The sequence below is a fragment of the Lissotriton vulgaris genome, chromosome 4_1 (assembly GCF_964263255.1).
Source record: "Lissotriton vulgaris chromosome 4_1, aLisVul1.2, whole genome shotgun sequence".
Lineage (NCBI taxonomy): Eukaryota > Metazoa > Chordata > Amphibia > Caudata > Salamandridae > Lissotriton > Lissotriton vulgaris.
The window spans coordinates 1,639,127,620-1,639,138,174 of NC_141691.1; positions in this window are offsets into that span (position 1 = coordinate 1,639,127,620).

Genomic DNA, 10,555 nt, shown 5'->3' on the forward strand with positions numbered 1-10,555 from the left:
ACCTACCCATCTTCGAAAATTGGGGCCAACCCCGAATTTGATCAGTTTCGCCTCCAGATAGGGCCAGTGGACCGCGTCAAACGCTTTTTCAGCATCTAGGGAGAGGAATATATGTGGGTCTTACCTCTGCTTCACCTCCATGAGCCAGTTGTGGGTCCACCGGAGGTTTTGCCTTGTCGCCCTGTCTGGCAGGAATCCCGTCTGGTCCTGATGTGCCAATCCAGAAATCACCTGACATAGTCAGAGGGCCAGAACCGTAGCCAAGAGCTTAGGGCCAGATGCATCAAATGGTTTTACCCATTCTGTGTCTATGGAATAATGTGTTCATGCATATGGCCCTTAGCCTCCACATTGAGGAGGGTGATCGGTCAATACGAATCGCAGGCTTCAGGCGGCCTGCCCTGTTTATATACAGGCACGATTGTGGCCATTCTTAGGTCCGGCAGGAGAGCACCGTCTAGGGTTGCGTCTCTGTAGTGCGCCAGAAGGTGGGGTATTAAAAAGTCTGCTCCTTTCTTGAAAAATTCTGCCGGGAGCCCATTCGGGCAAGGAACCTTCCTCGGTCGGAGCCTAGCTATTGCCTCCCTTATTTCTGTGGCGGTTATGTCATCCTCGAGGGTCTCACTGTTGTCATCAGTTAAGACTGGGGTGTAGATCTCGGTCAGATAAGCCGTGATTTCGACCGGGCCACCCAGTTCCCTGGCCGTATAAAAATTTCGAAAATAGGCTGCGAACGCCTGGGCAATCTGGGAGTCTCCCTTCTGCACCTGTCCTTGTCTATCAGTCACGCCCTCTACCCACCGAGTGTCCCTCTCCCTACGATTCATCCAAGCCAAGAGCTTTCCAGACTTGTCTCCAACATCGTACAACCTGTGCTGGGTTGCAAGTGCTTACTCCTTTGCTTTGTTCATGGCCAGGTCCCTGTACTGTTGTTGGGTGTCCAGCAGGTACCAAAACTCCTGTGGATCTCTGTCTGTCAAGTGTTGCCATTCAAGATCTAAAATTTTGGTTTCCAACGTGCACAATTCCTCTTGGGCTTTCCGTTTCTCCCAGGATATCCTTTTCTGTGCCCTGTCACCGCCTTCTAGGCTTCCCATAAGGTTACCCCTGACTGTACGGAGCCCATATTTTCAGAAAAATAAACCTCCGTGTCTGCCCGGAGGCCCTGTATTATCTTAGGGTTTTGTAGGTCCCACAGCGTCAGTCTTCAGCCGCCGTCATGAGGTCGTGGCCTCCCCCCAGTCGGACCAGCAGAGGCGAGTGGTCCGAGATACCCAGTGCCAGGTAGTCAGCTTCGTCATCAGCCCTAAGGGCGTGTCGGGGAAGGAAGATATAATCTAGGCGGGAATGTACGTAGTGTACCCCCGCGAAATAGGAATAACTTCGTACGTCTGAATGCAACCATCTCCATACATCTGTCAACCCCAGAGTACAAATAGTCCTGAAAAAAATTCAAAAAAAAAAGGGGGGGGGGGTAGAGGAAAAAACAGCTAGGTTCGCCCTCCACAGCCTAGTATATGTAAACAACAATCTGAAAGAATCAGATCAAGAGAACCTAGCTGGCAAATGAGGCACTTCCAGAATGGGATATGTCTCAAGGAAGACAAGTTGGGCAAGGGGAAAAAAACTTTTTTTCTTTAGTCCCCTCACTCACCGGAGTTTCCTCACGGTGACATGCTTCATCATAGGGCCTTCCCGACCCGCTGCGGGTTGAGGCGTGCTACGACTAACGGTATTGCGTAGGAGCACTTTTAATTGTAGACTATGTGTCGTGTCATTTGAAAAAGGGGGAAGTGAGTGGAGAGGTGTGGGTTAAAAATATCCTACTAGTGAGCTAAACAAACTTTATTCATGCGCCTAGCGGATACATTAAAAATGGGGTGGTTTACTAGGTGGGCTGGTTCTATTATGAAAAAACAGGACCCTAGTAAAAAAGTCAACTAGTTTCGAGCTGTACCCCTCAGCTCTTCTTCAGGACATCACAGGGTCCCGCCCTGTGAGTGCCACTCCAAAAAGGTGAAAAATATGCCTATTTTAGTATGAAATTATACATACAATTTATCTGCAATTCAATGGCGTATGTTTTTATAAGGCTATACTGGGCGTCATGGTCAATCGTGGGAAAGGATATGGAGTCCACGTAAACACTTGTTACGAGACTCTTTCTAGTCGGAAAACCTACTCCGCTTCCCAGTCTCATCAATCTTTTCTTCACTCCAGTTAACCTCACTGAAGTATTAATTGAAATCAATTTCTTTCTCTTGCTTCTAGCTTCTCCTCAACAGTGATTTGTGCGTGAGGAAAAATACTGTGTAAAAGGATAGTGCTAATTTTATTTTCACTGCACCTAGCTAAGTGAGAATGTACTCCGTACTCTGCCCTAATGTCAGCCAATATACTTTTCTGCATCACTGATTCTGGATTGGGTTCTGGGACTCTACTCTCTAACTCAGGAAGTTCTCTCGTTCTGGAAAATGACTGTTGCAACAAAATTAATGCGCTATATCGCACTCGATAATAAACTGTTCCTTTTTCAACAAACAATGCTTAAGACTCGAAAATGCCTTTTTCTCCAAAAGAAAAAACGAACTAGTACTCTGGTAACAACTGGAACATTCTTACTTGAATTTTCTATTCTTCTGACGAACTCGTACTCTGCTCTAGAGACACGCGACGCATAGCCTTTTTCCCTAACTAAGCGACGTGAACAGAAACACCTCTCACTGCCTCAGCTGCTCCGGTGAAGTGCGCAGTTCTCGACGCGCTTCACCTGGAACACACCGATTCACTCAGAAGACTAGAGCGCTGACTTAAATCCTACTGAGGGGCAAACGGCTGCCATGTTGCACCTTCCCTCGCAACCAGTTCTGTCTACATAGCCTCTCCAGCGCTGCCACCACCATTCCTGTCTGAACTCTCTTTGATCCTCTCTGAGTATTTAACCCTTCTGCTTGGGACCTGACAGGGGCAGTCTTGGTATAGTGGTCCAGTGTTCCCTGCTTGGGAGGTTTGGGGTCTCTGTCCTTCAGCTTGCCCATGCTGCCTCTCTGCGCACCATGCACCCTCAGGAACCACGGTGCTCCAGTGCTGTCTAGTCCTGCACCTCAACCGGCCACTCCCAGGTCCCTCGGCTTGCAGACCCTCCTATACACTTGTCCTGGCTTCCAGCCCGTAGTCGCCACTTGTCCCCACATGGGGGGAAGGGGGCAATATGGGAGAAGGGAAGCAGGCAAATCCGCAACCCCAAGCAGCAAAGTCCAGCGGGGTCTGGGACCTGTCTCACCACAACAACCTGGCCATGATCAAACAAGCCACTCGCGGCCTGCACAGCCCGGAGGGATCAGGCGTTCAAGTGACGCAGGCCAGGTATGCGCGTCCCCACTGTGGCTCACTGATTGTCGCCGTCCCAGCTACTTTTCCCAGTTGTGCCTCAGGACGGATGATATGTACCAGGGTCGAGGCCTTCGTTGTCCGGGCCAGCAGCTCCCCTGGGCCACCCTCCACACCACCGGGCTCTCAGTGGCTATCTCTGTCGCTGGTTACTGTCAGGGTCTTCGCCAACCCTCTCTGTCACTGGGCTTGCCGGCGGTCGAATGCTCCTCAGTGCCAACCTCCCCATCACAGCGCCCCTTCGTTCCTTACTCCGGGCACTGCGCCCCCCGCTGCCCGCCTTCGCCGGGTCTCAGTCTCGGCAGCAGCTCCTCCACTCACCATCAGGCCAGCTGCCCGGGGCCAATGCAGAGCTCCGTAGACGTTTCACCCCCGCTGCGATCTTGGCGGCAAAGCGGTAATGCACCACCGGGCACCAACAGCTCCACACCGCCTTCAATGTCCTCTGCCACACCGCCCCTCCTCTAAGCTCCACTGGGTCTCCATCGTGGGCGAATCGCGGCTCCTGCTCGCCGATCTCCCCGTTTCAGCGCCCCTCCGCTGCTTACTCAGAGCACCGCGCCCTCCGCTGACCGCCTTCGCCGCCCGGCCTGGCGGCAGCAGTCCGACCGGCGGGTCTCGGTCTCGGCGGCAGCTCCTCCACTTTCCATCGGGCCAGCTTTCCGGAGCCGATGCAGAGCTCCATAGTCGCTCCACCTCCCACAGCGGTATTGTCGGCAGAGCGGTAATGCACCGCCGGGCACTCACAGCTCCACACTGCCTTCAATGTCCTCGGCCGCACCGTCTCTTCTCCCAGCTCCACTGCATCACCATCTTGAAAGGCTCTCCGGGGCCTGCACACCAGTCTCCTCCGCCGCGGATTACAGGCAAATCGCGTCCCTTACTCGCCACCTTTTGTCATCGGGATGGATATGGACCCCCAGAGCTATGTTTATGCTGTTTGTGGGGACCTTGGGCCACCAATACATACGTTGGATCACTTCAGTTTGCCGGAGCAGTGCAGGCACACGTCCTACTCAGTCATGTTGCTGGCCACACCCCCGATGACCAAAATGTTGATAGCAGTACAATTTGTCATAGCCTGATGAACCCTCTAACATTTCATTATTAGAAAATGCAGCAATTTTTTTCTATATCAAATAACATGTTATTAACTGTTTCAGTGTTCCAATCATCAGAAAATGTACTGGAAGTAATGAAATCACTTAATGAGATTTTAAATACAGTGGGCCGGTTTCACAGAACTAACTTAAGACAAAATCCTAAACTTACTACCACTTTGGTATTCACAGAAGGCACTTACTCATTTTGGTATTCACAGGAGACACTTACTCATTTCGGTATTCACAGAAGTTAGGAGTCCTAACTTTAGGACTCCTAATCGCCTTCTGTGAGTACCGAAAGTTTTAAAATTAGGATTTTACTCAGTTTAGGAGTAATAAAGTTAGGACTCCTAACTTTAGGATTCCTAAATGCCTTCTGTGAATGCCGAAAGTCTTAAAATTAGGATTTTTCTCAGATAAGTAGTAGTGAAGTTAGGACTCCTAACTTTAGGACTCCTAAATGCCTTCTGTTAATGCCGAAAGTCTTAAAATTAGGATTTTTCTAAGTTTAAGAGTAGTAAAGTTAGGACTCCTAACTTTAGGACTTCTAACTTTAGGACTCTTAAATGCCTTCTGTGCATGCCGAAACTCTTAAAGTTAGGATTATTCTCAGTTTAGTAGTAGTAAATGTAGGACTCCTAACTTTAGGACTCCTAAATGCCTTCTGTGAATGCCGAAATTCTTAAAATTTTGATTTTTCTCAGTTTAGGAGTAGTAAAGTTAGGACTCCTAACTTTACTACTACTAATCTGAGAAAAATCCTAATTTTAATACTTTCGATATTCACAGAAGGCATTTAGGAGTCCTAAAGTTAGGACTCCTAACTTCTGTGAATACTGAAATGAGTAAGTGCCTTCTGTGAATACGAAAATGAGTGAGTGCCTTCTGTGAGTACCAAAATGGTAGTAAGTTTAGTATTTTGTCTTAAGTTTGTTGTGTGCGTCGGGCCCAAGATTAATTTTTTTAAGTTTGGTCGGTCCGAATATGTTGAAATCAACTTTGTGCCATACTATACCATTGAGTATAGGAACAGCTGTGATGTTCACTGATGACAAGTCTCTTTGTTAACAATGTGATGATGTGTGTTTTACAAGTAAGAAGAACAGGAAACTGGAGTAGATTTGTAGTTTATTGTAAGGTTAGACCCTAAGATGTCACTGGCAGAAAAGCCCAGCTCCAACTGACCTTTACATTCCTATGTACACACAGTGGAGTCACCAACATTCCACCAGAATTAAAGGAACAGTAGTAAACATTGAAACAGGAGAATGTAACACATCTTCCCTCTTAAATAAAAAAAAACAAATAAAAAAAAAACTATATACATTACAAAGAAATATAGGATCATTTTATATATATATACAAAGTTACATCATGTAATCTTTAAGCTTGACAGGTTTCACAATAATTCGTCCCGACAATCTTCTGGGCTTGGGAACATCCTCCTTTGGAAGTTCAGATGACGCGGATTGAACAAGGGGAGAATGAACAGAATTTGAAACAGAATTAGAACCAGACCCCTTTTCCAACCAAAGATCACGTTCCAAATCATTGCACCTAACAACATTGCATAAATTCCATTTTTGTCCATCATCTAGCAGTACGCAGTTACCCAATACTTTTAACACCTTTTTGGGACGAGACCATCTGGAAGAACCATCCTTGGATAACCCAAAGCGAGAAGATCTCACTAAATCACCAACATGAAAACTACTTACACGTTTCATAATTTTGTCATTATGCCTGTCTACATACTTCTTCTGGTAAGAGCTCATCCTACTGTTGAGATTTTCTTTATAATTACGACCAGCAGAAATCTTAAGCATCCATGCAGGAGTCACCTTATTACCAGTAAGATGTCACTGGCAGAAAAGCCTAGCTCCAACTGACCTTTACATTCCTATGTACACACAGTGGAGTCACCAACATTCCACCAGAATTAAAGGAACAGTAGTAAACATTGAAACAGGAGAATGTAACAGTGTGTGGCTTCAGGAGGATGTTGACCTTATGGGCTGTGGAATCTTGTTGAAGATAATGTTGATTAATAAGCATACTGAAAGCCAATACTAAGCCTAGCCATAAAAGAAAAAACATTATCCCAAAAATTACCCAGAGTTCAATCCAAGGTCATACCAGGTATGTCTTTTGAAGAAAGAGAAGAAAGTTCTTTAATTCTTGCTTGAATGGTGTTTTGGCTGGCATTGTTTCCTGCTCGCTTGGATCCAGTAAAAACATATCAAAGTTAATGAAATAGCCAGAAGCTGTTCGATCAATTGTTTGAATTGCATCGGGATTGGTTGAAATGTTATTTTCCTTTCGATGAGGCGTGTTGATGTAGACATCTGTGTTAGGTCTAATTGCAACCTGTGAATTATTCAGATTTTCATTTTGATTTTGAATGTCTTGTTCAAGTGGATTGTAGGTAGAGAAGGACGTCTGCTACATCGGAGTCCACTAGGCCTACTGTTTAGTATCGGCCACATAGTGTGGTTTGATTAAGTCAATTGAGACACATCTTTTCTCCTTTTCTCCGGCAAGAGGCGGTAGAAGCACAATTCTTGTTACAGATTTGGCTTGGTAGTTTAGTCTGCCCTGTTCCCATGATGCACTGGGCCAGGGACAGACTGATTTGCATATAGCCAGGTTCTGAGCTGGGATGGGGCAGTGAGATAAATAACGGTGATGGATCAAGCCCTGATCTTTGGACTGGGTAAGAGTGGTCTGCTTAATTCAGACACTCTGTTCATCACCACCCCCTTTTCTGAATCGTTTTTGGCCACTATAGATGTGGCAGAGTATACTCAGACAGGAGTCCCTTTCTCACTGCTCCATCAGGATTCAAGCAAGCCGGGCCGAAGACGGCTGAAATGCCAGAAACCGGTCCCAGGTAGCTTGTCTCCTTTCTGGTAAAGATTTGGCTTGGTAGTTTAGTCTGCCCTGTTCCCATGATGCACTGGGCCAGGGACAGACTGATTTGCATATAGCCAGGTTCTGAGCTGGGATGGGGCAGTGAGATAAATAACGGTGATGGATCAAGCCCTGATATTTGGACTGGGTAAGAGTGGTCTGCTTAATTCAGACACTCTGTTCATCACCACCCCCTTTTCTTAATCGTTTTTGGCCACTATAGGTGTGGCAGGGTATACTCAGACATGAGTCCCTTTCTCACTGCTCCATCAGGATTCACGCAAGCCGGGCCGAAGACGGCTGAAATGCCAGAAACCGGTCCCCGGTAGCTTGTCTCCTTTCTGGTAAAGATTTGGCTTGGTAGTTTAGTCTGCCCTGTTCCCATGATGCACTGGGCCAGGGACAGACTGATTTGCATATAGCCAGGTTCTGAGCTGGGATGGGGCAGTGAGATAAATAACGGTGATGGATCAAGCCCTGATCTTTGGACTGGGTAAGAGTGGTCTGCTTAATTCAGACACTCTGTTCATCACCACCCCCTTTTCTGAATCGTTTTTGGCCACTATAGGTGTGGCAGGGTATACTCAGACATGAGTCCCTTTCTCACTGCTCCATCAGGATTCAAGCAAGCCGGGCCGAAGACGGCTGAAATGCCAGAAACCGGTCCCCGGTAGCTTGTCTCCTTTCTGGTAAAGAATTGGCTTGGTAGTTTAGTCTGCCCTGTTCCCATGATGCACTGGGCCAGGGACAGACTGATTTGCATATAGCCAGGTTCTGAGCTGGGATGGGGCAGTGAGATAAATAACGGTGATGGATCAAGCCCTGATCTTTGGACTGGGTAAGAGTGGTCTGCTTAATTCAGACACTCTGTTCATCACCACCCCCTTTTCTGAATCGTTTTTGGCCACTATAGGTGTGGCAGGGTATACTCAGACATGAGTCCCTTTCTCACTGCTCCATCAGGATTCAAGCAAGCCGGGCCGAAGACGGCTGAAATGCCAGAAACCGGTCCCCGGTAGCTTGTCTCCTTTCTGGTAAAGAATTGGCTTGGTAGTTTAGTCTGCCCTGTTCCCATGATGCACTGGGCCAGGGACAGACTGATTTGCATATAGCCAGGTTCTGAGCTCGGATGGGGCAGTGAGATAAATAACGGTGATGGATCAAGCCCTGATCTTTGGACTGGGTAAGAGTGGTCTGCTTAATTCAGACACTCTGTTCATCACCACCCCCTTTTCTGAATCGTTAGGTCTAATTGCAACCTGTGAATTATTCAGATTTTCATTTTGATTTTGAATGTCTTGTTCAAGTGGATTGTAGGTAGAGAAGGACGTCTGCTACATCGGAGTCCACTAGGCCTACTGTTTAGTATCGGCCACATAGTGTGGTTTGATTAAGTCAATTGAGACACATCTTTTCTCCTTTTCTCCGGCAAGAGGCGGTAGCAGCACAATTCTTGTTACATGTACTGCACGGACTGGTACAGGTTTTCTGTAAGTTCCTTTTTTGTCCGCAATTTTCTCCCTGACCAGATTTCCGACTTTTGGGATACAGACAGGTCTTGCTGTGACTACCTTGACTTGTTTAGTGGTGGTCTGCTTTAGATGGACATTGCTTTGTTTTGTCCTAGATTCATTCAGATCCTGTAAAACAGCCAAATGCTCATGGATTTCAAATGTTTTTTTTTCCGCCACTGTGCCTACACAATCAAGATCAGGTACCCACATTCGAGTCCCAAAGAGGACCTCATATGATGTGACTCACTCTAGAGAGCTTCTTGGCTGGTTATTTGATGCACGCTGAACCCCATAAAGGTGTGTGACCCAACTACCGCCCTTGCCTAATACCCTAGCTGTTAAAGACTCCTTTAAGTCCCGTTTTTTTCTCTCCACCACAGAATTTCCCTCAGGATGATACGGAGATGAGAAGTGAGAACTGCAATGCTACGCCCATCCCTTCCATGGCCTCTTTGTAAGCCCAATAGCTAAACGGTGGGCAGCGGTCAGAGTGTGACGTGCTAACTGTGTATGTACCAATGAAGACTTGCAAATCTTTTATAACAGTTCGAGCATCAGCAGAATGCTTGGGCCAAACCCATAAGAATCTTGAGCAGGAATCCACTGCTACCATGATATATCTGTAAGCCCCTTCCATTTGTAAGGGGCCGCAGTGGTCCAAGTAGACAGATGCAAGAGGTTTGTCTGACTTCAGTAATGGCATTAGGGCCAGCCGTACAACGGTGGAGCCTTTCATCTGCTGGCAGATGTGGCATTTCAAGACATAGTCTTTAGTTTGATTAGTTAACCCTGGCCACCAATAGTGCTGTTTCAGTAAAAAAATAGTTGCTGTAGCACCTGTGTGCGCAGAGCCAAAACCCTGGTGTGAATTTTGTGTTAACCCCTACCTACGGTCAATATTTGGTATTAGTCTATCCCCCACCTCAGGAATCTGGGCATATGGAATGTTTTTTGCATCTAATTTATAGGAGTAGTTGAGTGGAAATTTTTTAGGTACTGCTGTCCTGCCTTTGCGTGATGCGATGACAGCTACCATTATATCTCCATCTATTCTTGTTTTTGAACGAGTCTGCGCAGATACAGAAGCCGTGCGAACAGCCCCCTTTGCCGCTTCATCAGCCAATGAATTCCCTTCAACATGCACGTCATCACATTGATGACTCATTGTATGGATCACGTGAGTCCTTGGTAGTTCGGATTTTAATTCCGCTCCCTGTTCCCATAGCATTTTGTGCTTTATTGTGCCACCTTTTGCATATTTAAACCCGTTCTGCTCCCAATGTTGTAAGTACTCGTTGTACAACTGTACACAGTAAAAGGAATCACACACGATTAGTGTGGAGAATTTGTGATTTGTATTTACAAGTGCCAGTATCAGTGCTTTTAATTCTACCAACTGAGCCGTGCAGTCTCCTAGAAATTGCGTTTTTGTACAACTAGGATGGAACTTGCCATCATGCATGCAACCTTTTGCGATTGCATACGCTGAAAAATATTGTTGCTCACTCCCTATGGCCGGTTGCGCAGATCCGTCAGTGTATATAATATATTCATAATGTTCAAGAGGCAAGATTTCATTTGGTAGAGGATATTCTTGTTCGTATTCAGGAATGCCTGTGTTTTTAAACTTGGATCAAA